Source organism: Armigeres subalbatus, chromosome 3 (genome assembly GCF_024139115.2).
Source record: "Armigeres subalbatus isolate Guangzhou_Male chromosome 3, GZ_Asu_2, whole genome shotgun sequence".
Classification (NCBI taxonomy): domain Eukaryota; kingdom Metazoa; phylum Arthropoda; class Insecta; order Diptera; family Culicidae; genus Armigeres; species Armigeres subalbatus.
The window spans coordinates 356,609,602-356,627,691 of NC_085141.1; the positions used below are offsets into that span (position 1 = coordinate 356,609,602).

An 18,090-nucleotide genomic window follows, 5' to 3' on the forward strand; every position below is an offset into this window, starting at 1 on the left:
CTTGTTATTTGGTTATCAAAACATTGATAACCGGATTGTTTATCATGTTGGTTGAATTAACAGCCAACATAACAAAAATGACAACATAAATTTGTTCCCTGGATATCTCAATGATATCTGTTTCAGTTATCTGTGATATCATGTAGATAACACTTTTTGTTATCCGGTTCGATAATACATTAAGTTATCACTTTGTATTAAACCAAGAAAACAACAAGGCCAGTAAACGTCAAAATTTAGGAGCAATGAAAAACAGAAAGAGATGTTTCCGTGCAGTGCCCCATACCTCGCCCTATACTCTATTCCATTTATTCATACCAGTGGCGTAGCCAGAAAATTGGTCTGGGTTTTTTTCTGAATTGCATTTGATGGAACAATTTCAATGTTACTCTAGGATCTCGAATAAAAATGATCAATGTATGTACTAAAAGTTCAAATCAGCGGTGCAGCCGATTTTTTTTTTAATTTTAGTGGGTTCAAAAAAACGTTCTTTTAAAAATGTTGTCTTTTGGGGGGGTTGGTTGTTATGTTCAAATTCCCTCCGTGACTTTCAGACTACGGCCGGAGTGCAGTACATGAAAGTTGTCTTCATTCAGCACGGCACGGACCATGGCCGCATGTTGCTATCCACGCAGTGTATGGAGGGTTCTTCCAGATAGCTTTGGAATTTGTTGAGATGATATCTTTAGCAAAGATCGTCTGAAGAGAATGGACTGCCTTGAGATGGGAGATGTTATTAGGAATTTTACAAATAGGTGGCTCTAGTGTGCTTGCAATATTTCTATATTAGTGAAATATTGCTCTAGCTTGAAATCCTTTGTATCTACCTACACTCAAGTTGTATTCGGCAAAGTTGTTCAGGATGTTCAGAACTACAAAGCGCTGGCTCAGTATAATGAGTACTTCTTCCAAGAGGCGGCGAGGGTTTTATTCTCATTCAACTGGCTCCAGTGATGCAAATGAATGCGTTTACAGAATATGTTTAGATTATTCAAGTAAACCCTGGAGTTAAGGCCTTTTGATCTACGCGCGTAACCAAAGGTCAGACAGTCTGTTTTAAATGTGGTACCTACATACTCTTAGTGATACTAAGATGAAAAAGCGTTCACAGTATATGTTTTTGGACATTCAAGAATTCTATGAAGTTAAGGCCTTTGGGTCTACACACGTTATCAATGGTCAGCCAGTCTGTGTCAAGTGTGCTACATGCTCTTAGTGATAAAAATAATTAAATGCGTTCACAGTATATGTTCTCAGTCATCCAAGAAATCCCTTGTTAAGGCCTTTGAGTCTACACACGTAACCGAAGATCAGTCAGCCTGTTTCAAATATGGTACATTCTCTTTGTGATACAAAATTTAAAATGCGTTAATTTTATGCGTTAAATTTTGGACACTAAAATAAGGACAGCAGAAAAAATTACACATAATTCAACAAGATCAATTGTTTATTTCAGTATAATAGAGTTATATCTAAAACCATTTGTTTGAGATGTCAATCCTTCTTACTGTAAAATTTTCAAACTTTCTGTGGTACACCAGCCATGAGGTTCCGTACAGTATCCTCAGACACGCTAGCGGTCTCCATCGTCGCCTAAAATGATCAATATCATTTGCTTTCTTCTTAGTTTCAAAGAGTTTTCGCTTAACTAAAGCCCAGTATTTCTCAATGGGGCGAGGTTCTGGACAGTTTGGTGGGTTGGCTGTTCTTGGCACAAAGTTGACCTCTTGTGCCTTATACCATTCCAGGACGGATTTAGCATATGACAAGAGGCCAAATCAGGTCAAAAACAAAGCTGGAGAGTCATGGCTTCTGATGAATGGTTACAACCGCTTTTTCAGACACTGTTCTTGGTACACGTCCTTGTTTATAGTGCCGGAAGAAACGAAACTTTTAGATTTTCGTCCACAGCTACATATGGCCTGCCAAACCAAATACTTTTTGGGAAATTTGGACAACTTTTTTGTCCGAAAGTGCTCGGCAACGGCGTTCTTTTGCATTGCGATATAAAAAGCCAAACCCGGAAGCTGTTTAAAGTCCTCTAGCACATATGTTTCGTCATCCATTATGCCACAAGAAAATTTTTGCAACAACTGGCTATAAAGCTCCCTAGCACGACTTTTTGCAGAGGTATTTTGTTCGTCATCACGGTTGGGAACCTTTTTCACTTTGTATGCCTTCATTCCATGCCTCTGCTTCACTTTTTGTACATATGATTTTGACCTTCCAACTTTTCGAGCCATATTTCGTACCGAAGGGTTGTGATTTTTTTCAATAATGGCTACCACCTTCTTGTCCATTTTTCGTGATCATACTTTTCGGTTTGTTCCACTTCCAACTTTCCGATCAACAGTCAACCCGGATAAAAAATATCATTAAAATATCATAAATTTTATTGTTACAACACCATTTAAAACATAATTTATACCATTGAATATAATGGAATTTTGGCAATAAAATCACATGAGAAATAATGGTTTTCCACGATAAAATGAATGGTAAATAGGACTTTTACAATTAAAAAGGGGGGTTGTTATGTATCTTTACAATAAAAAAATCGAAAATTTTCCATGCAAAATTCGGAGCAAAACAATTGATTTTACGGTTCTTCAATGGGATGATTTCGAGCGACAAAACAATAGAAAACATTGTGTTTTAAATGTTTTCAATTACTGTTTCTATTGCTTTACAATAGAAATACAACAGGATTTAGAATATATTATACTCCAATATTACAATAAAAATACAATACAATTAATTGTTTTACAAATTATTTTATTTTCCTCCGGTTGTTTAGCATATCTTTAGACGAATCCAGCGCACTACTTCCAAAGTTAAGTGGGTTGCCTTTATTTCCGAATAGACAATACATATAGATATAAACCTGTGAAAAATGTAAATTATAAAAGAATGTCAGTTTTACTACAAAAAATACGTCGAGAGGAAAAGAAAAAATTACCTGCATCAGTTCTTATTATATCCCGTTGGTGAGATTGGCCAATGGTAGCCACTGAACGATCTTCAATCAGTGACCAGCAAGCAGCAGTATTTTATTTATCATAAGCTTCATTTCTGTAAAGGAACAAGGATACATGTTACCAGGCATGTCATCAGGTATTATGATGATAAAATTTTCATTTATTTTTTGTTCGGGATGAACCATGAACTTTTGTAGTATAAGATTACGATCACCGGTGGTGAGTATAAACCGTTTGTCAGCGCAGTATCATTACTTGACACTTTACCGGTCGCTACTAAACGCGCTGCTAAAACAGTAGCGCAGCTGACAGGTGACCATTTTGACCAAATAACAGCGCTACTATTTGATGAACTATCAAACGTCGAACGTCACCGATACGGAATGCAGCTACCGAAATGATAACCAAAAATACCGAAAATAGTGAAAATAATGATAGTACAGTGAGAGTGATCAAAATACTCGCGCCCAGTAATGATGCTCTAACGCGCTTCAAAACTTTAGATACTCACCACGGTACAGAAGCCATAGTGATCTACCGCTTTCCCAGCAGCAGAAACTGTAATGAAAAAAACACTTTCTGCACCATACAGTTTCATTATTTTCATCTCTTCACTATATTATAAACAAAACTGTACACGCTCAAATGAATCCAGCCATTCTCCGAGTAAAATTATAAGCAAAAGTTTTTGTTCCCTTTTATTTTTTTGAAATCAAATTTTTATTGCAAAACATTTCTAGACCTGCAATATGAAAATATATACTTGAGAACCGGTATAAAATTTTTATTTATTTAACAAATAAAACTATTGTAATTTTATTGTTTTCAATTGTTATTTCATCAATATAATAAATCCATGAAATATTCCAAAATTATATTAATTCAATAACATTAAGGCTGCCTTACACCTCGGAAAAATTTTCCGCCGGAATTTGGTCCCCGTGTATTTTAAAGGGTGCTGGGATTTTGATTTTCCGTGTCCAAATCCCGAAAACATCGCATATGCAAAAATGCATATGGGGAAAAAATCCGAGGATCAAATTCCCGAGGTGTGAGGCTACCTTTAGACGGATTTCCAGATCATCCAAACCGAATACTTTTAAAAATTGTTTAGTTTTTGGATGAGCAATATTAAGGCTCTATAAACCGTAATCAATTTGATGATGAAGATGATTTCGTTCTCATTCGCACCAATACTAATGCAATTTTAGCCAAAATTCAATATTTCACTGCTATTCACCAACTTACCTCTGCCAACGTATATTCATGGTATTTTCATATGAATTTTTCACTCACCTAGCTAATTAATTATTAATTAACTGACCGAAAAGCGCCTAAAACTGCTTTTTTCTAGACAAATTTTCGTATATTAATTGTACACACACCAACTCCGAACGATCGAAACACACCCATACACATGCACTCAGTTTTTCACTTGTTCTTATCTCACCGTTTTCTTGATTTTATCACAAGTAAACATAATTCACTACCTAACTTTCACTTTTTTCTTTGATGTTGAACACCAATTTCTTCACTTAATGTCGAAAAACCAACGAAAACTGCTTTAAAAAATTTGAAGTGAGAAACAAATTTGGTGGCCGTATTGTGAATGTTGCAAAATTCGGAACACCCAAATTCACTACCGCATTAGGTGAAATAGTGCGCTCAAAATCTCGGCAAAGCAACTTAGAAATATCAAAACAATACATCGAATATGCTAGTCGACACGCAAACAACTTTATGCATTACAAGAAAAGAATCATCATTTCATCGTTGCCAGATTTATTTGATCAAATAATTACTGCGGTTTGTCGAATTAATCAAATCAACCAGAAAAAAAGAAAAGATTATGCAAGCTTCTGTTGGCAGGGTGGAGAATGATTGACATTTAATTTTACCATACCATTCATCCTACCATGCAGTCAAAAAAACAAAACTACGGCAGCCGCAGCAGCAGCCACGACCAAGCAGACGTCAGCACATACTTTTACTATTTTCTCCCCCCCACAATCAATGTTTTCGTAAAATAATTTCTCAACGTGTAGCCGGTTTTGGTGGCAAATATACATTTCGTTATTCCTTACTCATTTTACAGATTAGAACTACATAATAAATCAGTATCTGTGGCTAGCACTCTTTCAAGGCTGTGTGCCACAGCCTAATTCAACTCGATTCTGTTCTATTTACACTGCGCACAAGAAAGTGTGGATGGATGGCACGAGACTCACGCAGCAGCAAACAAACAGTCTGCGGATGAAGAATAAAAAAGACTTAATTTCGTCTTACATTCATTTGGGAAACTGTCTCAGTGTGCTCGACTGCTCAGTGCACGAAATTTTACCGGATAAAATGTAAATATTCGGAGAATCAAAGTGTTTTACTGTACTTTCCCCAACACTGTATGTAGAAAAAATAAACATTTTGTTGCATCTGGCAACATTATGTAGCAGCTGACAAGCTTTTACCACCCTATTTCCACCCACCTCAAATTTTCGTCACTTTTTCGTACAAGTTGCCTCACCAATACTAACAAGCAATAACGTCATTAATTTTCAAAACAGAGTTACGGAGTCTTGAGCCTTAAACATAAGCGAAAATTAAAAATATAATAGAATATATCGGAAACATTTAAATATATTGTTATTTTAATGTACGTACAATAAAGATCTTTTACAACCGTGAACATTTCATAATAAGCATACAATAGTTTGTATTATTTGTCACACAATCTATTGTATTTCAATGGGTTATGTCATACAAGTTACTGTAAATTTTTATCCGGGAAGCGTTGGTCAAATATTTTACAAACACTAAATACGATACTTTTCGGAATTTTTAGTTTCTTGGCAAGATTGCGTACCGACAACGTCGGGTTTTGCTGCCGTTCGTGCAAAATGCGTTTGCGCACTTCCACTTGATTCGACGTCATGTTACCAAATGCAGCAAGAATGTAAACATTTTATACCACGGAACAAAGGAACGAAGAGGAGAGATTTTTATTTAATCGCCGAGTCCGAGTAGGTTTTTCTCCTTGACGCTAATGGCTATGGGCCAGAGGAACAATCGTCCTTTACGTTTGAGTCCTTTTGTGACCAAGGTCACTGACCGTAGCGTGAAATGGCGGTCCTCGGACTCGCCAACCAGAAGCACTAAATCAAAACTGAAAAAGGTCCTGGCAAGAACAATTTGGGTTATATCCCTATTTACTGCCTATGCAACTTCTTAGTTACCTGAATCAAAGTGTACGCTCTTTCAGGTGGGCTTTGTACAACTTTTTTGCACTAACTTTCCGGGTTCACGAATTTACTTGGCACTCCACTAGCACTTCTGGTCTACACGCTCGCCTGATTAAAAGTGAACGATGGCCGTCCACAGAGCATCCTACGAACCCTTCAGCCTCCCGCCAAAATCCAGATCCCCATTTTACTAAGTCAGTCGACCTACAACCGTTAAACATGGCCATGCCGGACTGCCCCATGGGTTTGAGCGAAACGATTTTAATTTGAATAATTGAATGTTCGGTTTACATGTTGCGTTTTAAAAATTTATTGGATTTTATTGTACCAACGGTTACAATTTAGCCATGAGACAATGGACAGGACATCCACCACACAACACCCAGTGGACCAGTGGAGAACTTCCTCTTTTACGAAAAGTTTTCTCCTCACCAGGCAGGAATCGAATCCAGGCTCCACAGCACACAGTTCCTGCTGCTTTTTTATTAGAGTTTTTTTTTCTGCGATCCGTGAAATACTTCAAAAACTACGCTGAAAGAAAAGTGTACGAAATTTAACGTGGACAGGCTTTAGCCTTTGCATCCCCAACCTCTTTTGTGCATCAAAATTTTGGTGATGTTTTTTCTCTAATTCATTCAATTTTTAACCGATTTGGTTGAAATTTTCAGACATTAACTAGAAATTATCATAGATTCAGAGGATCGATCGATTGGATATGTCGGTCCACCGGTTCCGAATTTATACGGAATCCCAGTGGGGTCTGTCGGGTGTCCATTTAGAACATTTTTGACTTTTATGTTTGTTATTCGTACCAATATCGTCTTTTTATACCCCCGGAAGTTCCTCCAGGAATTCCTCCGGAAGTTCCTTCGGGAATTCCTCCGAAAGTTCCTCCAGGACTTCCTCCGGAAGTTCCTCCAGGAATTCCTCCGGAAGTTCCTCCAGGAATTCCTCCGGAAGTTCCTCCACGAATTCCTCCGGAAGACCTTCCAGGAATTTCTCCGGAAGTTCCTCCAGGAATTTATCCGGAAGTTCCTCCAGGAATACCTCCGGAAGTTCCTCCAGGAATTCCTCCGAAAGTTCCTTCAGCAATTCCTCCAAAAGATCTTTCAGGAATTCCCCCGGATGTTCTTTAAAAAATTTCTTTGGAAGTTACTTCAGGAATTTCTTCGGAAGTTCCTTCAAGAATTCCTTTGGAAGTTCCTATAAGAGTTCCTCAAGGATTTCCTTAGGAAGTTTTTTCAGGAATTCCTTAGGAAGTTTCTTCAGGAATTCTTTCGGAATTTCTTTCAAGAATTCTTTCGGAATATCCTTCAAGATTTCGGAAGATCCTACTGAAACTCTCCCAGAAGTAACTTCAGGAGTTCCTCCGGAAAATCCCCGAGCAATTCCTCCTGAAGTTCCTTCAGCAATTTCTTCGGAAGTTCCTTCAGCAATTTCTTCGGAAGTTCCTTCAAGAATTTTTCCGGAGGTTCTTTCCAGAATTTCTCCGGAAGTTCCTTCAGGAGTTCTTCTGGCAGTTCCTTCAGGAATTCCTCCGGAAATTCCTTCAAGAAATTGCTCCTGGAGTTTCTTCAGGAATCCCTGAAGAAGGAAATTCCGGAAGTATTCTTGAAGGAACGTCCGGAGATATTCTTGAATGAACTTACGGAGGAATTGTTGAAGGAACTCTCCGAAGAATTGCAGTAGGAACTTCCGGGTAAGTAGCTGAAGGAACTGCTGGTGGATTTTTCGGATGAATTCCTGGAGGAATTTTCGGTGGTATTTAGATGGAACTGTCGGAAGTATTCCTGAAAACTTTCTAAAGAAAGGAAGGAAGGAACTTCCGGAGGAGTTGTTGAAGGTATTTTTGAAGCAATTGTTGGAGGAATTTTTGGAGGTATTCCTGAAGGAAGTTCCGAAGGAATTCATGAAGGAACTTCTGGACGAATTCCTGGAGAAACTTCTGGAGGAATTCCTGAAGGAGATTCCAGAGGAATTACTGACGGATTTTCCGGAGAAACTTCCGCAGGAGTTGCTGAAGGAACTTCTGGAGGAAAAGCTGAAGGATCTTGCAGAGGAATTGCTGAAGGATCTTCTGGAGGAATTCCTGAAGGACCTTCAGCAGGTATTTCTGAAGGAACTTCCGAAGATATTTCAGAAAGAACTTTCGGAGGAATTTTTGAAAGAGCTTCCTAAACGAACTTCGGGTGGAATTCTTGAAGGAACTTCCGAACGAAATGATGCAGTAAATTCCGCACCGCTTCCTCCGATCACCAATGGTGGGACGTCGGCACGCCGCCACCGCTTACTCAAAATTATTCATCACGCCGCCGCCAATTAAATTGCAATCGGCGCACAGGTCTATCCCGGAACTGGTTCCGGGTGCCTGAAACATGACCAATAAGGTTCAAAATTATATTAGAGGCAAACCTATGATTGTTTTTTTCTTGATCTGATTTTGAAAAGTCGAAATGTGCGTACAACTAACAGCTTTGGTAACGAACTTCAACTTATGAAACAAACTTCAAAACCGCTTTCTTCGACTTCCGGATTTTCCCGGAAGTGGCCAGAAGTAGAATCAAGATCTAAAAAATGATCCACAAAAATGATCATGCAATGCATGAATTTCCGAAGACGAACCTAGAGAAAATAAAAAATCCAAAGAATGTTTAAAATAATTTAGGAAGGAATGCCCAATTTCTTCCCGAAGTTTTTTTCAGGATTTGTTATAAACGTGCCCAGTTTAACTCTGACAGTGATTGTTAGTTGTTGGGAAATAATAATTTATTATTGTTCTGAACTTTTAAATGTTATTGCATCAGCAATACATATTGTTGAATTAATCGAGTGACTGTTGAATCAATCAAACTTATTATTCGATCAACATTATTCATTGTTAAAGAAAATTATTTTGAGCTTTTTAGTGGAATGTTTTCACTTGTCATAAGACGAGTTTGTACAGTCCCATTGAATTCCACCACTTAATTGTATCTTGACATATACGTATTTCGACCTCAACAGTAACTCGACTAGTCGAGTCAAGTACGAGACACTGAAGACGGCCTTACTGTTGAGGTCGAAATACGTATCTGTCAAGATACAATTAAGTGGTAGAATTCAATAGGACTATACCAACTCGTCTTATGACAAGTGATTGTTCATTGTTTATTCAATCAATAATATGTTCAAACCAATCGGTAGGACAAATATTAACCTTCTGTCAACAAAGATGAATGTTAAGTTTCCAGAAATATTCTGCCTTAAAAAGTTTATCGTGCTCTCCCTGGAACAATTAGTGGATCTTCTTCAAAGAAGATCGAAAGATGTAGATTGTAGTTCACCATGTAATTCAAAAATCTACTACCACTACTTCTATGATGCATCTTCAATTATTGGCATTACATCTCCCACTGGGACATTGTCGCCGCGAAGCTTAGTGTTCATTCAGCACTTCCACAGTTCATAACTGCGAGGTTTCTAAACCAAGTTACCATTTTTGCATTCGTATCATGAGGCTAATACGATGATACTTTTATGCCCAGGGAAGTCGAGAAAATTTCCTAGACCGGACCGGGAATCGAACCCAGCCACCTTCAGCATGGTCTTGCTTTGTAGCCGTGCATCTTATCGCACGGCTAAGGAAAGCCCACGTAAGGCTATGAGGCTATTTTACATACATCAATTTTGCCAAATTTCGTTCAGTTGCTGAATATGCGCCCTCACAAATGCCCTAATATATTGGCGCCCCTCCTAAAATAGGCGACTAACTAGTTTACAACTACAGCTCTGCTAGACGCATAATATTGGAGTCATCCGACATCAGCCTGTCTTTGACAAACTTTGAATACAAAGGTGTTCCCCTTTAAAAAAAACTCCCAATTTGTATCGTTATCGAGTTACCAAGGCATTGAAAACCAATAACAACGGCAAGCAACCAATTTCCTCGTTCGCGCCCCCTTTTAACCTCAACCGAACAACCGCCGCTTGAGCAATCATCCAGAAAGTGCGAGTGCAAAATTACCTCCCGTTCGCAAATGCGCCCCCAACCATCGCATCGCCTTGATAGACTTGGGCGCCACTACTGTAGCAGTTGTTGTTGTTCTCGTTGTTGCATCGCCTCACGAGTCGAGCTTCGTTCGATAAAATATCAGTGATTGAGTGAGAGCCGTGCATCTAGTCATCCGTGAAACTGAGCCCTCCTCCGCCAATTCCGCCGGTTGATTGGGGCTGCTTCGATGAATAACTCCACCAAAGTGCAAAACGTCGCCTCGCGGTAATGATCTTTCAATCAAAGTAACCGCACATTACAAAAGGCAGTTCGCACCGCGGTGTGGCAGCACTATCGCATCGAGCAACAGAGTGCGGTGCGGGTTGGTCACGGTGTGGGTGCGTTTCGCGAAGTGGTGTTGGTGGAACGGACCAACCATCATTGCCTGTGCGAACTGATACTGTGGGGCTATATGGGCGATGTGTTGGTGGACGTGTGCCGTATCCGTCCGTCCGTCCATCCATCGCTATGGTGTTACTGATGTAAAAGTTCTTGCAAGTGGAAAGTAACCATACAAAGGCAACGAAGTAGCGGCAGCCTTGCTGTTGTTTTTGTTTTTACCACCCTCGCAAGGAACGACACAAGAAACAGACGAATGTGCTGCCAGCGGCTGGAGCAACACACGCCATACGACACGACTGTAGTGGGCAGGTAGGCAGCGGCGGCGGTGGCGGCTGTCATTTCAACATGAGTAGGTACCCACATTTTTGCTGTTGCTGCCTGGTCTGCTTGGATGAATGTTTGCAATGGTTTTTCTTGTTTGCTCCCTTCGCACCGCTGCTTTATGCATCAGCTCGTTGTTTTACCGACAGTCGGCAAAACTTACAATCTGTCCGGCTTTTCTCGGTAAGGTGCGTCGGGTTGGTGAAATTTCCAGCCGGAGGAAAAAATAATCCAATTGGGTGGTGGAAATGCAGCGCCAAACGGTGGTGGATGAAAAATGGAAAACATACACAACAGAAAGTGAAGCGAGGAATGGAAACAACAAACCCCGAATCTGCCGCCGCATGCGCGAGTTTCTCGTGAGCAACGACAACGATGCATATGCCACATCTCCGTACACATTTTTTTGTGAATGGATGCCATTTATAAAAGTTGGGGATCGATCACGCACCATAGCAGAGCAGAAGAAGATGGCTAAAATGGTTAAAATTCAGCGGCTCATTCGACTTTGTCGATCAAAACAAACAGCTGTCAGTCAGTTTTCGGTGTAGTCAAAATTTCAGTTTCAGCAAGTTAAGCACGGGTAGGACAATAATTTAATGCATTTGTGAAATATCAATGTTCATTATGGTGTGTGCACTACCATTCTGGAGGTAATACCACAGAGAACAGATTTTGCAGTTGCCTTCACTGTGTTGCGTGGAACGTTGTACCGTTCGTTTTGAAATGATTTGCAATGTCGTCGTCATCTTGTGCGGATTCGACACTAGCATAATAAAATAAAACTGCCATTGCGCGCTAGTGTTGTCAAGATGAGATTTCAAGTTGCAATGTCAAGGTTGAAGGCGTTAATGTTCGGTTTGATTGCTTATTGTTTTGAGAAAAAAAAGTTCCCTAAATGTCTGTTCTCTGTGACAATACGTAATGGTAAAAAAAAAACGATTGTAATCAATACAATTTTCCGCTTGGAATCTCAGCCCTGTTTGAACTCATCAAGTGTCAAGTTACAAATTGATCAGCTGGAGACCCTTATCACCTTCCTGCTCGAGTCAAGTCATTCTTTATTCTTATCATATCTGGCAGTCCGTAAAGTGCAAAGTTTTCTCGGGGAAACAGCAACAGCAACCGTACATCATGGGGCTGAGAGACACTCCAGAAGTATGAGTATTTGAATATACGTGCGACTGTTCCATTGCAACTGATAAGACTCCACCAGGCACAGCGAGAATAACCAAGACGAAAGTCATCGAACAGCAGTGCTGCGGGTGAATGAAGTTGTTGGGGCTGAAGGCGGTGACAGCCCCCTCGTACCATTTGCCCTGGCAAAAAACGGAATCCGAATTTGATTTATAAGGTGTTTTTCTGTCTTTTCCCATAACTCGGACCGACTACCGCGCTATCACATCATATGATAACTGTCTATGACTCTGAGATTCATCAACTCCCCAATCAAACGCGGAGCTGATTGAGTGCGGTGCACTCAATAGCCTCGCGCCTCACTCACTCGGAGGAAATCTGATAACAGAAGTCAATATTTGCTAAAAGGGAGGAAGGGAAGCTATCACGCTGCTCGCACAACTTGGAGCATTCATCATCGCACTTATCGGGAAATGAAGCAATCGAGAGGTGAAGGAATCACTCGTCCACTTTATCGCAATCATCAGCACAGAGCAATAAAAACAATAACCGATTCAACGCATGATGATAAGGCGTAAATCGATGGAGTCAGGAAACAGTAGCAAGAATAGACTAAGAGGAAATCGCGGTAGTCACTTGTTGGATTTTGTTTTTGGGGAACTTGGAAAAATTTAAAAAAAATCTGTAACAGGGCATGAAAGTGTGCAATATCTGCTTTATTTTGGCGTTTATCACCACTTTACACTCAGTGGATTAAAGAAATATGATTATTTGATCGACTAGTCATTATTCTTTGCATATATCTATTAAAATAATTTTGAAAATTTAAATTCTAAAGCAAAGTACAACATTCTTTCATGACATTGCCACAGAGAAACAGACATCTCACTCAACACATCTATCGTTCACCTTTTTAACGGTGGATTCAATTTATTATATGTGATCAATCGGCCACCGATGGCACTTTCATCCATTTTGCTTTTGAAAGGAGGCTTCCGAGCCTTTTGAAAGGAGGCTTCCAAACCTCTTGAAAGGAGGCTTCCAAACCTCTTGAAAGGAGGCTTCCGAGCCAGTGACGGGAAATGTCATATCGATGTCATGGGACTAATTTGTTAATAACTTTGTTCACAAGTAATTTACAATCGTATGTTTTATATAAACATAAAGCACTCAAAGGATACTTAAACTTTTTCTAATAGGTCATTGCTCTAAAACTGAAAATGGCGGCGTGAGAGCCGAATTAGTGTCAAATGGCATTAATGTCATGACATTCCGTGACATTTTTTTAAATTCGTTATCATGCCTCACACTGTATATTTAGAACAATGACCTGTTTGGCAAAGTTGTAGGATCCTTTAAGCATTACATGTTAATAAAAAAATCTGAGTTGTAAAAGACTTTTGAAAAAAGTTATTAGCAAATTAGTAATAGCAACCCCATGACATTTTTTTGACATTTCCCATCACTGTTCCGAGCCTCTTGAAAGAAGGCTTCCGAACCTCTGGAAATAAGGCTTCTAAGCCTCTTGAGAAATTGCGAACTTCTTGAAAAGAGGCATTCGAACCTCTTGAAAAGGACTTCGGAGTCGGAGGTCTATTGAAAGGAGGATTCCGAGCCTCTTGAAAGGAGGCTTACGAGCTTCTTGAAAGGAGGCTTTCGAGCCTCTTGAAAGGAGGCTTCCGAGCCTCTTGAAAGGAGGCTTCCGAGCCTCTTAAAAGGAGGCTTCCGATCCTCTTGAAAGGAGGCTTCCGAGCCTCTTGAAAGGAGGCTTCCGAGCTTCTGGAAAGAAGGCTTCAGGCCTCTTGAAAGGAGGCTTCCAGAGCCTCTTGAAGGAGGCTTCAGGCCTCTTGAAAGGAGGCTTCCAGGCCTCTTGAAAGGAGGCTTCGAGGCCTCTTGAAAGGAGGCTTCCAGGCCTCTTGAAAGGAGGCTTCTGAGCCTCTTGAAAGGAGGCTTCCAGCCTCTTGAAAGCAGGCTTCCAGAGCCTCTTGAAAGGAGGCTTCTGAGCCTATTGAAAGGAGGCCTGAGCCTGTGAAGGAGGCTTGAGCCCCTTGAAGGGGGGCTTCTGAGCCTCTTAAAGGGAGGCTTCCAGGCCTCTTGAAGGAGGCTTCCTGAGCCTCTTGAAAGGAGGCTTCGAGCCTCTTGAAAGGAGGCTTCCTGAGCTCTTGAAGAGGAAGCTTCCAAGCATCTTGAAAGGAGGCTCAGGCCTCTTGAAAGGAGGCTTCAGACCTCTTGAAAGGAGGCTTCCAGGCCTCTTGAAGGAGGCTTCTGAGCCTCTTGAAAGGAGGCTTGAGCCTCTTGAAAGGAGGCTTCCGAACCTCTTGAAAGGAGGCTTCCGAGCCTCTTGAAAGGAGGCTTCCGAGCCTCTTGAAAGGAGGCTGCCAGGCCTCTTGAAAGGAGGCTTCCTGAGCCTCTTGAAAGGAGGCTTGCACGCCTCTTGAAAGGAGGCTTCCGAGCCTCTTGAAAGGAGGCTTCCGAGCCTCTTGAAAGGAGGCTTCCTAGCCTCTTGAAAGGAGGCTTCCGAGCCTCTTAAAAGGAGGCTTCCGATCCTCTTGAAAGGAGGCTTCCGAGCCTCTTAAAAGGAAGATTCCGAGCCTCTTGAATGGAGGCTTCCGAGCCTCTTGACAGGAGGCTTCCGAGCCTCTTGAAAGGAGGCTTCCGAGCCTCTTGAAAGGAGGCTTCCGAGCATCTTGAAAGAAGGCCTCCGAGCATCTTGAAAGAAGGCCTCCGAGCCTCTTGATAGGAGACTTCTGAGCCTCTTGAAAGGAGGCTTCCGAGCCTCTTGAAAGGAGGCTTCCGAACCTCTTGAAAGGAGGCTTCCGAGCCTCTTGAAAGGAGGCTTCCGAGCCTATTGAAAGGAGGCTTCCGAGCCTCTTGAAAGGAGGCTTCCGAGCCTCTTGAAAGGAGGCTTCCGACCCTCTTGAACGGGGGCTTCCAGGCCTCTTGAAAGGAGGCTTTGAGCCTCTTGAAGGAGGCTTCCAGAGCCTCTTGAAAGAAGGCCTCCAGGCCTCTTGAAAGGAGGCTTCCAGGCCTCTTGAGAAGGAGGCTTCAGGCCTCTTGAAGGAGGCTGAGGCCTCTTGAAAGGAGGCTTCTTGAAGAGGCTTCCAGGCCTCTTGAAAGGAGGCCTCTTGAAGGCCAGGCCTCTTGAAAGGAGGCTTCCTGAGCCTCTTGAAAGGAGGCTTCTGAGCCTCTTGAAAGGAGGCTTCCGAGCTTTTTGAAAGGAGGCTCTGAGCCTCTTGAAAGGAGGCTTTGAGCTCTTGAAAGGAGGCTTCTGAGCCTCTTGATAGAGGCTTCTCTCTGAAAAAAAGGTTTCCGAGCCTCTTGAAAGGAGGCTTCCGAGCCTCTTGAGAGGAGGCTTCCGAGCCTCTTGAGAGGAGGCTTCCGAGCCTCTTGAAAAAAAAAGGTTTCCGAGCCTCTTGAAAGGAGGCTTCCGAGCCTCTTGAAAAAAAAAAGGTTTCCGAGCCTCTTGAAAGGAGGTTTCCGAGCCTCTTGAAAGGAGGCTTCCGAGTCTCTTGGAAGAAGGCTTCAGAACCTCTGGAAAGAAGGCTTCCAAGCCTATTGAAAAATTGCAAACTTCTTGAAGAGAGGCATTCGAACCTCTTGAAAAGGACTTCAGAGCCTCTTGAAAGGAGGCTTCCGAGCCTCTTGAAAGGAGGCTTCCGAGCCTCTTGAAAGGAAGCTTCCAAGCATCTTGAAAGGAGGCTTCCGAGCCTCTTGAAAGGAGGCTTCCGAGCCTCTTGAAAGGAGGCTTCCGAGCCTCTTGAAAGGAGGCTTCCGAGCTCTTGAAAGGAGGCTTCCTGAGCTCTTGAAAGGAGGCCTCCTGAGCCTCTTGAAAGGAGGCTTCTGAGCCTCTTGAAAGGAGGCTGCTGAGCCTCTTGAAAGAGGCTGCTGAGCCTCTCGAAAGGAGGCTTTCGAGCCCTCTTGAAAGGAGGCTTTAGAGCCCTCTTGAAAGGAGGCTTCCTGAGCTCTTGAAAGGAGGCTTCCAGGCCTCTTGAAAGGAGGCTTCCGAGCCTCTTGAAAGGAGGCTTCCGAGCCTCTTGAAAGGAGGCTTCCAAACTTCTTAAAAGGAGGCTTCCGATCCATTTAAAAGGAGGCTTCCTGAGCCTCTTAAAAGGAAGATTCCAGCCTCTTGAATGGAGGCTTCCAGAGCCTCTTGACAGGGAGGCTTCGAGCCTCTTGAAAGGGAGGCTTCTGAGCCTCTTGAAAGGAGGCTTCTGAGCATCTTGAAAGAAGGCCTCCAGGCATCTTGAAAGAAGGCCTCTGAGCCTCTTGAAAGGAGGCTTCTGAGCCTCTTGAAGGAGGCTTCCAGGCCTCTTGATGGGAGGCTTGAGCCTCTTGAAAGGAGGCTTCTGAGCCTCTTGAAGGAGGCTTCCAGGCCTCTTGAAAGGAGGCTTCCAGGCCTCTTGAAAGGAGGCTTCCTGAGCTCTTGAAAGGAGGCTTCTGAGCCTCTTGAAAGGAGGCTTGAGGCCTCTTGAAAGGAGGCTTCCTGAGCCTCTTGAAAGGGAGGCTTCGAGCCTCTTGAAGGAGGCTTCCGGGCTCTCTTGAAAGGAGGCCTGAGCCTCTTGAAAGGAGGCTTCCAGGCGCCTCTTGAAAGAAGGCCTCTGAGCCTCTTGAAAGAAGGCCTGAGCCTCTTGAAAGGAGGCTTCCAGCCTCTTGAAAGGAGGCTTCCGAGCCTCTTGAAAGGAGGCTTCCGAGCCTCTTGAAAGGAGGCTTCCGAGCCTCTTGAAAGGAGGCTTCCGAGTTTCTTGAAAGGAGGCTTCCGAACCTCTTGATAGAAGGCTTCTGAGCCTCTTGAAAAAAAAAAGGTTTCCGAGCCTCTTGAAAGGAGGCTTCCGAGCCTCTTGAGAGGAGGCTTCCGAGCCTCTTGAAAGGAGGCTTCCGAGCCTCTTGAGAGGAGGCTTCCGAGCCTCTTGAAAGGAGGCTTCCAGACCTCTTGATAGAAGGCTTGAGCCTCTTGAAAAAAAGGTTTCAGGCCTCTTGAAAGGAGGCTTCCTGAGCCTCTTGAGAGGAGGCTTGAGCTCTTGAGAGGAGGCTTCCTGAGCCTCTTGAGAGGAGGCTTCTGAGCCTCTTGAAAAAAAAGGTTCCAGGCCTCTTGAAAGGAGGTTTCCGAGCCTCTTGAAGGAGGCTTCCTGAGTCTCTTGGAAGAAGGCTTCAGAACCTCTGGAAAGGAGGCTTCCAAGCCTATTGAAAAATTGCAAACTTCTTGAAGAGAGGCATTCGAGCCTCTTGAAAAGGACTTCCGAGCCTCTTGAAAGGAGGCTTCCGAGCCTCTTGAAAGGAGGCTTCCGAGCCTCTTGAAAGGAGGCTTCCGAGCCTCTTGGAAGGAGGCTTCCGAGCCTCTTGAAAGGAGGCTTCCGAGCCTCTTGGAAGGAGGCTTCCGAGCCTCTTGGAAGGAGGCTTCCGAGCCTCTTGGAAGGAGGCTTCCGAGCCTCTTGGAAGGAGGCTTCCGAGCCTCTTGAAAGGAGGATTACGAGCCTTTTGAATGGAGGCTTCCGAGCCTTTTGAATGGAGGCTTCCGAGCCTTTTGAAAGGAGGCTTCCGAGCCTTTTGAAAGGAGGCTTCCGAGCCTTCTGAAAGGAGGCTTCTAAATCTCTTGAAAGGAGGCTTCCAAACCTCTTGAAAGATGGCTTCCGAGCTTCTTGAAAAAAGGCTTCCGAACCTCTGGAAAGAAGGCTTCCAAGCCTCTTGAAATTTTTTTATTGAAAAATTGCAAACTTCTTGAATTGCAAACTTCTGAAGGCATTCGAACCTCTTGAAAAGGACTTCAGAGCCTCTTGAAAGTAGGCTTCCGAGCCTCTTGAAAGGAGGCTTCCGAGCCTCTTTGAAGGAGGCTTGCGAGCTTTTTGAAAGAAGGCTTCCGAGCTTTTTGAAAGGAAACTTCCGAGCCTTTTGAAAGGAGGCTTTCGATCCTTTTGAAAGGAGGCTTCCGAGCCTTTTGAAAGGAGGCTTCCGAAGCTTTTGAATGGAGGCTTCCGAGCCTTTTGAAAGGAGGCTTCCGAGCCTCTTGAAAGGAGGCTTCCGAGCCTCTTGAAAGGAGGCTTCCGAGCCT

At 42.8% G+C, this 18,090-nt stretch overlaps 1 protein-coding gene and 1 long non-coding RNA gene across 5 annotated transcripts in view; one reads left to right on the plus strand and one right to left on the minus strand.

The window, feature by feature from the left end:
* Positions 1-18,090, plus strand: part of LOC134226160 (ras-related protein Rap-2a) — a 486,525-nt gene that overhangs the window by 18,005 nt on the left and 450,430 nt on the right. The gene's annotated exons all lie outside the window — the stretch shown is intronic.
* On the minus strand, positions 2,794-3,573 carry LOC134223299 (uncharacterized). Its single transcript, XR_009982516.1, has 3 exons — positions 3,490-3,573; positions 2,960-3,072; positions 2,794-2,884 (listed from the first exon to the last, which is right to left on the minus strand). It is a non-coding gene; the product is annotated as an uncharacterized LOC134223299 (long non-coding RNA).